The sequence below is a fragment of the Balearica regulorum genome, chromosome 1 (genome assembly GCF_011004875.1).
Source record: "Balearica regulorum gibbericeps isolate bBalReg1 chromosome 1, bBalReg1.pri, whole genome shotgun sequence".
Classification (NCBI taxonomy): domain Eukaryota; kingdom Metazoa; phylum Chordata; class Aves; order Gruiformes; family Gruidae; genus Balearica; species Balearica regulorum.
This window is the reverse complement of record NC_046184.1, coordinates 29,388,861-29,403,351: the sequence shown is the minus strand read 5'-3', so window position 1 is coordinate 29,403,351 and position 14,491 is coordinate 29,388,861. Positions and strand designations below refer to the sequence as shown.

At 36.9% G+C, this 14,491-nt stretch overlaps 1 protein-coding gene across 8 annotated transcripts in view; it reads left to right on the top strand.

The window, feature by feature from the left end:
• FOXP2 (forkhead box P2) overlaps positions 1 to 14,491 on the top strand; it is a 438,488-nt gene that overhangs the window by 63,411 nt on the left and 360,586 nt on the right. For all 8 annotated transcript variants that reach the window (XM_075744017.1, XM_075743974.1, XM_075744032.1 and 5 more), the window contains exon 2: positions 3,951 to 4,097. The gene's annotated coding sequence lies outside the window, so the exon portion shown is untranslated. The remainder of the gene's footprint in view (positions 1 to 3,950; positions 4,098 to 14,491) is intronic.

The window sequence follows — 14,491 nt, the reverse complement described above, 5'->3', positions numbered from 1 at the left end:
TTGTTTACTCCTTATGTCGTTTCCAGATTAGGACAGTGATACTGGAGATTAGCTGGAAGGGACCTTTGCACAGATATATTTGTGTCTTTTGTTGCTGTATTTTAATACGTCTTTCTTAACAGAGGTTCCAGCATGTGGTGATTGTTTTTGTGAGTTTATGTTTCTGTGAGATAAGATTTTTGGGTAAAGGCTGTTAGATAAACACCGTACTAAAGACACATGATTGTAATGCTACATTAGGCTGACTATGCAGTTGCATATTAGAGTAAATATTATTCAATCTTAAACCAAAACTCCAATCCAGTCCTTGATTGTTTATATGCTATGATTTCAGCCCAAATCCTCCGCTTGTCTTTTATTTAGTTTCACCCAATAGGCTATAGGTATTAAAAGTAAAATTAATAGGAGGCTTACATACAAAAATGGAATTTTTTATAGCATATTTAGTCAGGACCCAAGCCATTGGATTTTGTTTGTAAATAAGATATATAATCCTAAAACAATTGAGAAACTTACTTGTATAGTCCTCACATAGTTTTTCTCTAACGCATTTTTCTGTAACATGTACTCTAAAAGGGATAAAGTATTTTATCCATGCCTATTTGGGATGGCTTTGCAATGCAGCTGTGGCTTTATGAATTGCCAAAAAAGTGCCATAACAGTAATGCTAATGAGATCACGTTACCATGTATAGCTTTTACTTTGTGTCTTAAGTAATTTACGGAAAAGGTGTGAACTTGTACACAAGCATAGCTTTTAAACCCCTAGATTAATATATGTGTACTCTGGAATATGTTTGTGTCTTTAATCCGTATAGGTTACTTGTATCACCGGGTTGTTTCAAAAATCAAAACCATAAGCTAAGAAATTCTTAATGTAAAAATTTCTTCATATATCTTTGATGTAAGTGGATTTCCACCAGAGGTATAATCGAATTAGGGAATATATGAGATAAATGTTTAAAGCAAGCATGAATGCTCGTTTAACCTTCACATGGGATTATATAGCAAGTGGTTGAAAAGAAAGCGTTCTTAGTTTACACATTTGTTTGGGTAACCGCCGATTCCCAGACCTTGTAACTGAGGTAATTGCATATCAACTTTTGCCCCTTTATGTGCGCTTGTGTGTGTGAGCCACGATCATATTCACGGGAAGATTCTGTAAACTTTTTAATTGTAACTTGAAGCCATGTATGGAAAGAGTCAGAATCACAGCTTTTATTTGGCAGCCAGTAGGTAGCCATCTTCTAACACCTGTTCTCATGATGTTCTTTCTCAGTGTTGAAGTAGTGGGGATGATAATTCTGAATTGTTATTACTACTATCAAATTGGTTTTAAAGGGTTTGTCCTGCAATAGTGTTTTACCTCCTATAGTACACCTGGAGTCCACTTCTCTAAATTTTGCAGTTTTGCGAGAAGCTTGTATTTGCTCATATATGAATTCTAAAAGACGTTCGGTTCTTGTTTGCTACAGCTTGCTCATATTTATAGTTAGTATCACAGCGACGTGCAGGATATCAAACAGAACTTGGATTCCTTTTGAGCTGGATGGGTTATATTCCTACCCTTAAGATTTTACATTCTAAACAGAGAAGTTGGACAAATGGTAGAAGGGAGAGGTGGCCTAAAATGTTGCTATAGGCCAGTAGTACATGGGTCTTTGATCATTAGCATGCTGTACAGTGAATTTTCTTTCATCCTCAGTGTAGCCGTTTGAGCTGCAGAAGCAAACAGAACAGCAAACACCGTAGCAGCCTCTTCTTTTGCAGAGTGTAGAAGTGATAAGGGGAAATAGATAGAACAGTAAACATACTTTGATCAAGCTGACCAAAAAAAATATCAGTAATTCAAATTCCTCACTGTAGGGTCTAAAAAGAATGTTAGTAAATAGGTCTGTGTGTAGATGTAGTGGAAACTTTCAGAGTTTTGGGTGAAACATTAGGGTCTTAATTCGTGCATTTTGCAAAAGGGACTTCGGTTGCATACTGATGTCTGAACAAAGTTATTTTTGTCCTGTCATGTTTTTTTGTGCGAGTACAGGCTGCTTCTTCATATAATGTGCCAATGCATAAGTCTCCATATAGGGATACTCAGTTCACAGGCACAAAGATCTGTATCTAGCAAGACAGCAGAAAGGACTGGGTATATTCCTTTGGTACACCTGATAGGTATGGATAGAATTAATTAACATAGTTTTTGCTCAAAAGTGACAGGCCAGTCCGTGACAGCAAAAAGTGTTTGTTCCTGAAGACAGTCGCTCACTTTCTGCTGGTTCAGAAGGCTTCCCTGAAGGAATTTTAATTGATCTGCACTTACCCAAAATAAATCAGAAACGCTGCTGTATCCTAGAGATTAAAGCAAAAGAGGAGATATTGGAATACAGAGTATGTGATTTTTTAAGGTTTGGTTTGAGATGAAACTTGGGACGTGGAGATGCTGACCTGCATTTGTGTTAGTGTTGAACTGAGTGGGAATATGTGGATGAAGTCACAGACTCAGACACGAGACCAGCAAACAACTTGAGAAGCAGAACCTTGCTTTGTAGCCCTCTGCCCGGGCTGCTTTGGGACTGTGGACCGGGGAGAGAAAGGCTACTGCTGCTTTACAGTAAGACTTTGCTACCTCGTTTGATTTCTTTTTTTCTCTGTGGTGATGCTATTTTGGAAAAGTCAATCAAATTTATTAAGCATGTAGTAAAGTACAGAGAAGCATGGGAATTCACTTTGCAGTTCAAAAGGATCTAGCCTCTACTTCAAATGCAAGTAAGACTAGACTCCCTGTGTACAGTAATTCTGGTTCTTGTGTGGTGAATCTCTCAGCGTAAAATGGATATAAGAATTTGTTGAATTAACACTAGCATAAATGAATATGCAAGGAGATGAGACTGGTCAGCCTGGTTCAGACCAGTGGTTCTCCTAGGCCATATTCTGCCTCCAGTGAAGGCTGTCTTCCAAGGGTACCTCCGCTGTCCTTCTTGACTCGTGAAAGCTCCTTGCATCAACAGCATCCTTGTGAAGAAGTCCACAGTTTTGTTACCCATTTGGTGGAGAAGAAGCTCCTGCTTTTTGTTTTGAACTTGAGTTTTACTACACCGTTCCTGAATTCAAAAGATAGGGAACAGATGATGTCTGTGCAACTTCTCCATCTTCTTCAGGCTTTTGTAGTCTTCTATCATGCCTTCCCTTAAATTCTCTCTTTTCCAGTCTGTATAGGTGTGGCATACTGAATTGTTCGTTGTATGGAAAACATTCTAAGCCTTTGATCATAGATGTTTTCTGCTTTGAAGCTTTGCTAATTAGTTGTGTTGTGTTCTGTGCTGGACACCAGAATGGAGCACACTTTTCAAGATGGGGATTAATACAGTAGCAAATGGAGTGTTCTGTTTCGTTCTTTATTCCTTTCCCAATAATTTTTAGCATTCGATTTATGGTTTTGACTCTGATGGAGTAGTGAGTTAAGTTTTCATGGAGATACTCATCACAAACCCCAGGTCTTACTTTCTGAGCGTAAGATGTAGTGCAATCCAGAGCTGTTTTCTTTAACAGAAGATTCAGATTAGAGTATTTCTGAATAATGAGTAATCAACATGGTTTCCGGTGACCGGTGTTCAGCAAGTTGTGATTGCCTGCTTGAACCCTGCCAAAAGTATTCAAAATTTCTTTGTGGTGCAAAATATATAAATCAATTATAGGAAATTATCTTTTAATTTGTATGCTTCACTTTTTAAAGTAATATAATCTTGTTGTTATGAATCTCAGGAGTGGAGTAGGTGACTACTTTACATGTTTCATACAAAGAAAGAAAGATGTAGAATGTGTAGGATTTCTTCCAAGGTCTGCAGTGCATGTGTGTAAGAAAGAATAGCCCTGTAAATGTGATTGTAATACCTTGCTGTAAAGCACAGTATGGATGCTTGCACTTACTGTATTCCTTTCCCTTCTTACCCTTAGATCACTTCAAGTGAAAGTTAAGGACCCTTTGTCCTTATCTGCCATAGAGGTGAAAGACACTTCTGGAAGGAGGACCAGTTTGAGCAAAAAGGAAAAGACCGTCCCTTCCAACAGCACAGCAAGGTGACTAAGTGACTCCAAAGAAATGTAAGTGATTTATAACCAAACTGGGACTGTGACTGTTTCTACTATGGATTTATATGCTCTGTGGGAGGAATACAGTACCACGTCACTGAAATGTATTGCTTATAGATGTAAAATATGGTTAAGGAATAAATTAGAGGAGCAGACAGATAATACGTACTCCTCGTATGTTTGTGTGATGGTAAGCTATACTGCAATTTCTTTTTTTTCCCAAATGGCAATTGTTAATGGAAATGAAGTGCTGTAAGAGTCACAAACCTGTTTTTCTACCATTTTCTACTCATCTAGATCTGAGTTAATTTAGAGACGTAGAAACTAAGCAGCTAAATCTCAGTTAGTCATCCTAGATTCTGCTTCCCCTTAGGAGAGAAGTGGGCATCTCCAGAGGCCAATCCAGCTCATCCTAAAAGTAATACCTAGGGAATTCACTATTACTCCTTGAGTAGCTTGTGTCTCTCCATTGATGGCTTAGCTTTAGCCTAAGTGTTCAATGAACACTTTAACCTGGCACGTCTGTGTAAGAAGCAGCGCCAGTTTCTTTTCCCCTCCCCATATTGTCGTTCTCCCTCAGCATGTGTAGCTGTTCATAAATTTAGAGAATGGATCTGGCTGAAAATAACCAGTTATTTGTACAGTTTTGTTTTCAGCTGGGTTTATTCCAGCCTTCCCCCATATGGCTGTCCAAGGACCGTGACTGGTACAAAGGGTGATGGGGGTGGGAATTAGCAGCCAAAAGTGTGGGGGAGTGCACGATAGCTTCTTTTGGCAGCTGTGCTAGTTTCTGCAGCCTAAATTGCTTGGTGGAGCTATAGTCTCAGACCTTGTGGATATTTTTAGTGCTTTGCCATTTATAAGAGTGGAAAAAACTTGAGTGAGGCACCCTTACTTATAATCTAATGGGGAACTACTGTTGTGTTGTGCATTTCACACTGTGGTAGTGCAGAGTCTTTTATATCCTTTGTAAATTAAAATTCAGATCTCCAAAACCAGGAAATGGTCACAAATGGCTAGCAAGTAAGCAGGTGTCTTATAGTAATTTATAGTGTAGGCATGACACTGTGTAATTCATATATACATACATAATTTCTGAATCTTAAAAATGCTAGCCTGATTCTGTATAGCACCAAGCATGATGTGTGGGTTGGGTGATATCGTATGATTAGTGGTTGGACTAATTTAGGCACAAGATCCTTGCCTCTCCTGAACAGTAAAATACTGAATAACATTTCATTCTCACATTGAATACCTGATGGGAGGATGTGAAGAAGACACAGCCAGACTTTTCTCATTGGTGCCCAGTGACAGGATGAGAGGCAACAGGTACAAATTCAATACAGAAAATTCCATTTAAACTTAATATAAAAAACTTCCTTACATTGAGGATGGTCAAACACTGGAGCAGATTGCCCAGAGAGGCTGTAGAGTCTCCATCCATGGAGACACTCAAAACCCAATGGGACATGGTGACAAGCAGCCTGCTGCATCTGAAGCTGTTTGAGCAGGGATCTGGACTAGATGATCTCCTGAGGTCCCTTCTAACCTCAGCTATTCTGTGATTCTGGGAATAGTTATAGGTAAGCAAAATCAGACAAGATTTGGCTATTTAATTTTGTGATACTTTAAATTTTCTTTTCGCCCCCCCCTCCCGTATTTTTGATGTATCTAGCTATTCAGTTTAGGCTTTTACTTAAGTTTTGGCTAAAGATGAGGGATGACAAGTTGTGAGCTTTCTAAAATGTGTTAAATTGTATTTAAAGACTTGTGAATATAACTATGAAAATCACATTGAAGTCTGTGAAAATATTTTTTAGCTAGGAATTAGCACCATAATTCATGTGATGTGGACAGTCATGTGACGGGGATTTTAGATATTTAAAATGAGTATCTTTTTCACTTGATCCATGGAAGGGAAGATACATTTTTAGTTTCATTTTGTGTTTGAAAAAAAAAAAAAAAGACGACAAAACTAGGCACAAAGCCTTGGAGGAGAGATCCATTAATCCTCAACAGAGATAGCTGTCTTCCTGAAGTCTTTTCAGGGGTCAGTGAGACCTATAAAACAGCCCAACAATTTCATCATAAGCTCTGTTTTCAGGTACTTGCAAATGGCCGTTCTGGGACAGTCCATAATTCAAGTGGATGCCAATGTAAACATGTAAAAAGTACAGTGATACTTCACAATATAGTCTTCCATCTTCTACGAATGTGTGATTCAGGGGCTTCCTTGTGTTTTGAAATTCTTAGGAAAAAGGAACTCTCTCTTCCTTGAATTTCAACTTTGATTAGTTTGGCAGACATTTTCTGTCCACAGTTTTGCTACAGGCTGAATTTCTTTGCAAATGCTTCAGTGAGATGGGTGTATCATTTCTGAAAATGGAAAAAAAAATGTTCTAAAAAAAGGTCTCGGAACTTTCTGCTTTGCTTTTGAGCAAGGACTTGAAATTTGCGAGTGAAGCTTTAATGGGTTATAAGATGTGCCTTTTGCCATGCCTCTGAATGTCTATCCTTATTGCACTGAATTATAAGCTTTTGAAAATTGCTGCTTACTCATAATCAGAAGAGGCATATTACTTTGTCAGCATATTCTCAAAATATTCTCTGTATATTCTTAAGCTCCTAGAAATGATTGAGTCTGTCCTGGCTTGGAGATCAAACACTGTCTGACATTTCAAATATACAGATCCCGTGTTATTTTCACAAAAGGGTCTTGGGTTTTTAATTTTTCTGGGACAGTGTATTTTGATTTTTATGCTTGTTGAGAATTCTGTTTTTCTGCATCTTACGTTTACTTTTCCCATGTACTCTTTGCGAAGGATGTCAAGAGTGGGATTAATTTCCCCTAACATTAGCCATCTGAAAAGATAGGTGTTGTAAATCTGAGCTGGTCACTATAGGCTGCTTTAGTCAGTGAAGAGAGATGGAGGCTTCCAGGGGAGGATTCCCATAGCCTCTTTTTATGTCTGTCTTAAGATGAGATGATTCACCCTTTGGAGATGCCTGTTTCTTGTCACTGACAATAAAAGAAACCTAAAGTGACCAGCACAAATTTAGACATTTAAACTTTTCTATTAAATGTTAAGGCAGATAAATTCCATCTCATGTGACATAATGTGAGACTTAAGAGGCAGGAATGTTACCGCTGACATTGACAAAAACATCCTGCTTTCACATGTGTAAACAAAATCCTTTTAAAAATTATTTCTTTGTGGTTGTGGTGATACATATGAGCTTATTGAAAGGACATTTTCCATATTGTTTAGACATTGTATGGAACCATTAAAAAATGCTCTTCAAATGTCATTGTAATATTAACTATGAAATATCAATAGATTTTGAGTTTTTTCTTCTTCTGTTTTGTCTTGAGGTGGAGAAATGCAAATGTTTTAACTGTGTCGTTACTTAATTTCTAGTAAGATAGTAAAAGTGATATATCATGAGATTCTAGCATTGTTGCTTTAGTATAGCTTGCAATAAAAGACTGAATGAAAAAATCGGGTGCTAATATAACAGATGAAAATGTGCTTTTAGCAAATTTTTAAAAGCAAGTAATAGGTGACTTTCCAATTTGAAAAAGATTGCTCTACTATCAACTAATACTGATAATGCGTTCTATTAAATGAGATTGTGAAAATGCTATTTTCCATTTGTATTGAAGTATTGTAGATTTCTTTAGTAAATTAAACTACTGTCTATATTTCAGTAATGGCAACTACGTCACTCACATGGGATGTAACATACCATCATCCTCAGCTCAGTATTCATGAATCAGGGCTGTATGTGGGGAGCACTTTCTTGCCGTGGAATAGTTGTATGGGTCTAAAAGGCATTAGAAGGAATGTACAACATACCTATTTGCTTTTTAGTTAAGATACAGGCATATGAAAAAGACATTTTAGTGCAGCTTATTATTAGATGTCTTTTTGTGGCTAACGGCCATGTATTTGAATGATTACCTTGGACAGCTAAACTTACCTGAGTTATTTCATAAGTGTTTTTAACAGCACTTTTATGAAACTATGCACAACAGTAAAATATGCTTCAAAGATGGTCTCAGTATTATTATAATTGTCCTGTTGTGGGAGAAATGCACAGGATTGCTTATGTAAGCAATATTTCTGTACTTACACTTATGGCTTATTTATTAACCTCATTGGGGTGTATCAAATTTTTCTTTCAGTTTTAATTTTATTTTGAATATTACTTTTTGTATCTGGGATGTATCTTTCATTTTGTTTCCATCTTTTCATTGTTATTTAAAATTAGTACATTTAGTTAAGTATTGCATAGTAGCAGAGGGCATGTATAATAGTATAAAACTACAGAGAATACCTCACTCCTGGAATCTGCATTCAACCTGAGGAAGGGGTTTATTTTTTTTTTAAAGAGTACTTGCACATTGACCAAAACTTCTCAGAGAAGGGAAGCAATCTCATGTTAATAATTTTTAGGTATTTTAAAATAGATATTGTTTATATATATTTTTCTTTATATTTATGTGTATAAATTCGATATTTGCACAAAATAACATTCAACACTGTTTCTATCTCAGTATCAGTAAGCCATGTGCTGTAAACATGAACAAAATATTTCCCTTAGAAACACTGTCATATCAGTACTTGCTGGCCAAGATCCTCACTGCTAAACATGCAGAACTTCACTGAAGCTGACAAGCTGGCTTTTTATATGCTTGGTACAAGTTTTATAAGCTTGATTTTTTTTCCACGATTGTCTGGCTTTATTTGAGTTGGATCTGTAATATTCCTACCCTTCTGCTACTTTAAGAATGTTTAGTTTTGAATGGCATTTTATGCATTATCACAAAAATCCACCAAAAAGACCCTAGTTCTGAGAAAATGAAAAGGGCAGTTCAGCCAAGGTGCCACAAACAGAGGATGTTTGAGTAGTGAAGAACTGTGCATATTTGTATTGAACTATAAATTTTATTTTATGATTGACATTTTGTCCTGAGGGTTCAGACTGAGTAGATCCAACAGGCTGAGAATAACTTGGTCCAGTGAATGATTCTGAGTATAGAAACCTGAGGAGTATCCATTAAAGAAAGTCATTGATGATTCATTAATGACTGCATCAAAATTAACAGAACAAATGTCCACAGCACAGGCATCTAAATCAGCAGGTTTTTTTTTAATAGAAAATTCCATGTGGGGTCAATCCTATTCTATGTAGGTAGCCAGTCAAGTTCCCATCGCAGTTGGTCTGACTCAAAATTTAGAGGCAACCTGAAGTTTCAAGTAGGGAAATAGAGGAAGATGTTTTGATTGTTGCAGACATATTTAGAAAGTATAAATATATATTGATAGTTCTTTCTAAAACTGCCTATGTGCTGTGCATCTTGCCTCAAGTTGCAAAGCAGGCAAGAGAGGAAGGAAAACTTTTTACCAGCATGTCTTAATTTCTTCAGCCTGTATAAGCTCTCTTGTCTCCAGTGGGTTTTGGATGGTTAGATTCCTGAATTACTTGGTTGAGAGCATCGATTAATTGGACCTTATGCCCATTCTGACTGTCAATTTTCTTCATTTTCTGCTTTGTGAGAGACGGAGCCACGTTACTTTGATTTGAGGTATCTTTCCCGTAGTATAAGGGAATGAAAGATGGGTGATAGACTAAATAAGGATGCCAGCTAAGCAGATGCCTTTCACTGAAATGACAAATTTTAGAGATGCTTGTGTCCTCCTGCACGCAGTAGCAGTTCTCTGGCATTGAGCCGTTCAGGAATTGGAAACGGTATGAAACATGCATTTGTAATGGAACACCCTACTCTTCATATAAGATGAGTAAATGTTTTTATAGGATTACTGTCTGTTGGTAAACAGCTGCAGTGTTATGCTTCAGAGGTAGAAGCATTTGAATGGTAATGAAGGGATTCTTGTATACAGTTAACAAAGCATGGTGAGATCCTTTGGGGCATAAGTCATGACATATAATAGTAATAATATACTGCATTTCATATGAGGATTTCAAAGAACTTTATAGAAAACATTAATGAGTTATCACCTTAACACCTGTAGACTACTGCTAAGGCTACTTAAATCATTAGGTGGGCTGAATGCAGAAATACCATGTCATTTTTGCTGTACGTTGGTTGCCATGCCTTTGCTGCACACAGATAATTCAGGAAGCTTCAGTCATATGTATTGTGATCAGTATTTTCAACACGGAAATGTTAAGGCATAGAGAAATGGATTGCCTTGGTACAGGCAAACAGTAACTCCAGCATAAGCATCCCATTCCCAAAATCGTCTGAAATTGCTGGCTAGTTGCAGTGATAGTTGGCTCGGGGTGCTGGACCTCTTCAGATTCTGCCATTGAGTTACGTGCATCCCTTGAGCTGTGTGGAGATTGTGGCCAGCCCTTGACTGTGCTCCGTGATGAAGATGATGTTTTTGATTGCTTCGCATGAAAAGAGTTAACTTCAGATACCTGAAATGAATACTGTCATCACTTGCTATTGTACAGTTTGAAGCACTGTGTAATATTACAGAAGATAACACTGTGCAAACACAGTGCAGTTGGAACCTGGCCATTTAGAGTAACAATTTCATGAGTTCTGATACACTGATATATGTATATGTCAGAAAATCAGCATATTTATATGTGTTAAAACCATCGGTATGAGAACATTAAACACAAACAGCTTTTCAAGGGCAAGACAGTAGTTGCACAAAAACTGTAGCTGCAGAGTGTAAGAGCAGAAACCATCTGTTATGTAGTGTATTTGGATGAAAACATCCATGATGGAAACCAAAGCTAATTAAACGGTTATTCCACAATGCAATCTAGGGCTTTTTAAAATAATCTTATTTCGAAAATTGGTTTGGAGAGACAACTACAAAAGACACTTTGGTTTTTGACCCATCAGCACTGCTGCCTGTTTAAGGCCTTCTTTTCTACATCATTGCTAAGGACCATTCACTTAACTTTTGTCCCTTTTGTTGAAAGAGATATCAATGGTATCTTAAAAGTATTCTTTAATTTTTTTGCTATTCTAGACCTCATATTTTGTGGTAATGTAATATAGAATCGCTTCTCTCCTTTATCCGTAGCAACAAATGAAAACATGTAGGTTCTCAACTGACACAATTTTGGCTAAAATCATATTTTTAAATAGAAACCAAGTACGGGTTATGCTAATAGAACCTCATTTGTAATTTAAACTGCAGCTGTTAACATTCAATAATGGAACCATACATCAAGGAGTTTTCTGCAAAAACAGAAAAATACTAATTCTTCATCCTCAGATCTGCAAATCCAGACTGATGGGATTTCAGCCCTTCATCTTTTAGTGACAGGCAGCAGCATCAGTGGAATAAAACTAAAATGTGATCCCCTTTCTCTCCACCTCCTTCCCCTAATTTTACTCTGACAGAGAAAGAATCACAGTTTTAGCTGGTATCTTTGCTCAGGGGAAAAAATGGTCTGTCATCAGGTCTTTTAGGGAGAAAGAGCTCTTCAGTGGACCCGTTAAATGGTATTTTGATTCTCAGGGTGCATCTTATACCTGTATTTTTGCAAGATATGATAAGTGATTTCTGAGATAGTTACTGAGAGCAGAATCGAGGTCATCAACCTTCCCCCAAGAGGTCATTATCTCTCAGTTCTTGGTTCTGATGAAAATGTTGAACATGGGGGAGATGGGCTCCAGATGAACTATCTGAAACTGTGCAGTCCTACGTGAGCAATCCCCAGCCATATGTTAGTAAAAGATGTACTTCTATTTTTTCAACTGCAAAAAATCAGTGACTCTGTCAAATTTTTCTACATGAATTTTAATTGATTTTGCAATAATTCAGTGCATGCATGTTGAAGTTTATCATTCTAAATCCCCTAACACGCATACATTACTGTAAAGTCCTCTAAAATTCTTGATGAAGTAGAAGCCTTTGGGTATTTTGAAGTTGAGACCTCCTGTGTCTTTGGAGAAATTTGGTTTGAAGCCCTACAGCTAAATTCCAAAGCTCTTCATTGTCTGAAAATTACTTGCTCCTATACTGGAGTTGGCTTATGAAGCTGAATCACTGCATATGGCTGGAAATGCTCAGTTGTCTGAAGAGATAAAAGATACAAATCTGCCACAGCAAAAGAAACCTTTACAAATTGCCATACAAAACAAAGATAATGTGGTCTTATACCCAGAACAGAAAACAGTTATCATCTTAGTATTAATAGGCTTCGGTAGCATCTCCGTTAGTATCTTAGTTCAAATCAGGACTGCACTTCAGAAGTAACACGATGAGCTAGCTTGCCTTTGAATCTTCCTGATGAAGCTCAACAAGGGCAAGTACTCCAAAAATGGGCCAAAAGTATACAGTAGTACAAAATAAAACATCTTGAAGCACATGTCGCATGGGTATAAAGTGCTTGGCTCCAGCTGTTCTGCTGTACAGGCCATTCTTGTTGGGCTCCACTGTTTCCTAATGTAGATGTTTTCTTAGTTAAATAAGACCATGGGGATCCTTGTTGTAAGATGTCGGTTTAAAAAACCCCTTTCTTATCTGTGAGTAATGTAATGTTTCCACCTTTTGCTCTGATAGTGGATTAGAATCTGTAACTGCAGAGGTCTCTTCCTGAATTAAAATGTTTTCAGATATTCACATGTACTTACATGACCAGTGAGCTATTTTTATTTTTATGTTTAAAACGGTACTAAAGCAGGAGTTGTTTTTATTCAGTCTATTTTCATTAAAACTGTTATTTCAAGGGTGATATTTTGAATTTTTGATCTCACTTTCTCAATTCACATTTCTAAGGGAAATTTTAAACAGATATACCTTAAATGGGAGAACTAGATGACTGGTTGGAGGGCTGTCCTTTTTAACTCCCACTTCTATGGTTATATGATAAATGAAGCAACAGTGAAATTATTGCTTGCTTATCAATAGTTAGGAAAAAAATGTAAGCTAATACTGAAAGCTGAAAGTAGAGTATCTTTTCATCGTAATCTTCTATCATCTTCTGTATTGCAGTAAATTGTGTGTGTATGTATATGTATACATGCACCCACGCACACACGTATATGTATATTATGCTGAATTTAGTATGGCACATAGTAAAGAGTATTGCTGATAGCTGCAGTGTTGATGAGGTAGTTCATTGGACAGGGCTGTAGTACGTACTGCTCTCCTCATTGCTTGTAAGATGAAGCATTTAGTCTGCTTTTCTGGAGGCTCCCTCGTTCGTGCCCAGGTTTCTAATCTCGTTGTGCACATTTCTAGTGTTTTTCTATCCTAGTCAGTGTTTGTAAATGAGATGATGGCTGTATGCTGGTATCCGTAGCTCTTCGTTGTACACTTAACCATGGTTTATGAGCTCTTAGTTATCAAAGTCTTTGCTTTTGGCCCATCAGCCAATATTTTGTTTCCACACTGTGTATGGCACTAAGTTAATGGCTTACCCATTCCTGTGCTCTTCAAACTGGGCCCGTAGGTAGTTACTTCGGTAGCATACTGTGAAACAGTAAGATGATACTTCTGAAGTGCCAAAGGTAAAAATCCAAATGCTACATTTAGGAATTACTCAAATGCCAACATTTGTGTCTACTGTAGCTTGCTGTGTAATAATGTAAAATTCTACACATTTTTGCATTATTTTTTAAATAGTCATACTGACTCAGCTGAAACTTTTGTACCTTTTTTGTGCTCTTAGGTGAAACTCAGTATCATGTGATGTAAGGAAATAGGCAGATTATAAATATATACGTAGAGACCAAGGAAAGGAGAAAAAGAAGAGTTGGTAGCAATTTAGAGAAAACAATTTGAGACTAGTTGAACTATAGGAAGTCATTAGTTATGAAATGCCCATTAACTCTCAGTGGTATTAGATCAGCCACTGTAGGGTGAGGTAATCAAATATTTGAGCATCAACTGGTTTCATTGGTAAGATGCTAGAGGTACAAATAAAATGGAAAAATTGATAAAATGGACTTTATAGTGTTTTGCACAATGTCGTAATTGCTCGCCAGGCTCACCATAAACACAGACTCTTCAAAACTCTTAAGCTGTTGCTGTATAGCTGTAGGAGCACTCCCAAACATTCAGATTTTCAATGTGTTGAAATATCAACATAACAGTAATTATTTTTAATGTTGAGCTGTATATTTCAAGTATTTTATTAATTGATGGATATAGCACTTTCATTGATATGGCTTATGATTCATGTAAAAATAATTTTTTAAAAAGTGCAGATGCATATATTCAGTGACTTTGCTTGTCATGCAGAAGTCTGGCAAGTGTGAGTATTTATGTGTGCTCTGAAGATGGACAGCTTTATTTTTATTTACTTCCTAAGGATGAGGAACGTGACTCTGACCTACCATTTACTACCTGTCATGTGAATTTCAAAATTAAAAAAGCACAATTATTTTTAATTTTTCTCAGTTG